Source organism: Trichechus manatus, unplaced genomic scaffold (assembly GCF_000243295.1).
Source record: "Trichechus manatus latirostris isolate Lorelei unplaced genomic scaffold, TriManLat1.0 scaffold00134, whole genome shotgun sequence".
Lineage (NCBI taxonomy): Eukaryota > Metazoa > Chordata > Mammalia > Sirenia > Trichechidae > Trichechus > Trichechus manatus.
This window is the reverse complement of record NW_004444070.1, coordinates 2446078-2448032: the sequence shown is the minus strand read 5'-3', so window position 1 is coordinate 2448032 and position 1955 is coordinate 2446078.

Genomic DNA, 1955 nt, shown 5'->3' with positions numbered 1-1955 from the left:
TTGAGATAGAAGGGACCCATGAGACCATCTGCCTCATCTCAGGTGTCAGGATGCTTAGCTGCAGGAATGCTGAGTCCTTTGCCCAAGGTCATCCCCAAGGTCACGTAGCTCCTTGGAGAACTAGAACCCATTTCTCCTGCACCCAGTCCAGTGCCCAGTGTTCTACCTGCTCCCTCTTACCCTCTTCTGCACCCTTCTTGACTTCTCCAAGGGACAGAACCCAGCCAGCCTAGACCACAACGTTTTTGCTGGATGGCGATATGCTGGCAGAGGGGGACTGTCTTCTCACAGCCCATCTGCAGGCACGTACCCATAGGCTGCCCTCTGCTCCAGCCACAGGACATCAAGACCTGGCTCCCTCGCTCCAGCCTGAGGAGAAGGCACTGTGGGTCCTGCTCCTGACAGTGTGGGACTGAGGGTGCAGCTTTCCCCAACAATGCAAAACCAGACAGCTCTGCCTTCTGGGGAGCCACAATGCTACATCCTCACTGGGGACTCACCCACCTTCTCTTCCTTCCCTGCGTTGCTTGCATGGCAAAAGTTTTCCTTCCTCTCGCCCTCCCTCCCTCCCTCCCTCCTGTCTCTCTTTCTCTCATCTCTCTCCCTTCCTCCTTCTCTCTCTTCCTTTTTCACCTCTTTCTGTGCCTCTCCTTCCCTTCTCCCTCCTTTCCGCCCTCCCTTCCTTCCTCTCTCCTGCCTCCATTCCTTCCCTCCCTCCCTCCTCCTTTTCCTGTCCTCCTCTCTGCCTAGCTTCCCACTCCCCTCCCTGCCTGCCTTTCTCCCTGTCTTCCTTCCCTCGTTACTTTGGGTGTAGCCAGATCCTCTTAGGAGTGGCCATACTCCTAGTGGGTGTGACTGGGGCTACTGGGGTCTCTCACCAGATGCACCAGGCGAGTGCTGCTCCTGTCTCCTTGGACACATCCCCTGCTTGACCTTGTCTCCAGGTGTCTCCCGTAACTGTGGCCTTTGATTAAACTGCTCAGCAGGCTGCAAGTCTTTGATTCCGCGTGGCATCTTCCGCATGTTTCCTAGCGCTCTGGTGGATTCCCAGGAATATTTATTAGGGGCATTTGCTGAGAGTCCCAGATTAGAGAATGATTGGTCGTTGGTGGTTAAAATTCACTTTGTTTCATAACAAGTACACTTGTGGCGACCAGTCCTTGAACGACTGGGATACTCTCGCGTTTAATTCCCCTGACAACCTTGCATGGGAGGCGGGATAATTCTTGTTATTATATAAACGAGAGGATGGAGCTTGAGGGAAGTTAAGTAGCTTGACTCAGGTAGTGCAACCCAGAAGGAACAGGGTGAAGAGCCAAACCTACCTGGGTCCTGCTTCCCCTAAAAAAAAGTAAATAGTAATACTAATAACAAAAGGGCAAAACTATGTATTTGTATATGTTTTTTTTTAAAGGTTCTTGTATTATGGATAAGTAATCAAAACCGTAAGGAGTCCTGGTGGCAAAGTGGTTAAGTACACAGCTACTAACCACAAGGTTGTTGGTTTGCAACCACCCAGAGGCACCTCGGAAGGCAGGCCTGGTGATCTGCTTCTGAAAGGTAACAGCCTTGAAACCCCTATGGAGCAGTGCTACTTTGCACACATGGGGTTGCCGTGAGTTGAAATCGACTTGACTGTAGCGAATAATAACAATTTACATGTACATATGCGCACACATATGTTAGATACTGTATGTAAATAAAATAATACCTATGTGCAGCAACTACTAACCTAAAGGCTGGCAGTTCAAATCACCTAGCAGTACCATGGAAGATAGGCCTGGCAATTTGTTTCCTTTAAGATTACAGCCCAGAAAACTCTATGGAGCTGTTCTACTCTGTCATGGAGGTAGAATGGGATCACTATGAGTTGGAATAGACTTCAGGGCAACTAACAACAACAGGAAAGGTCTTTATGTGTAACTTGTATATATAAATATATATATTTGAATATA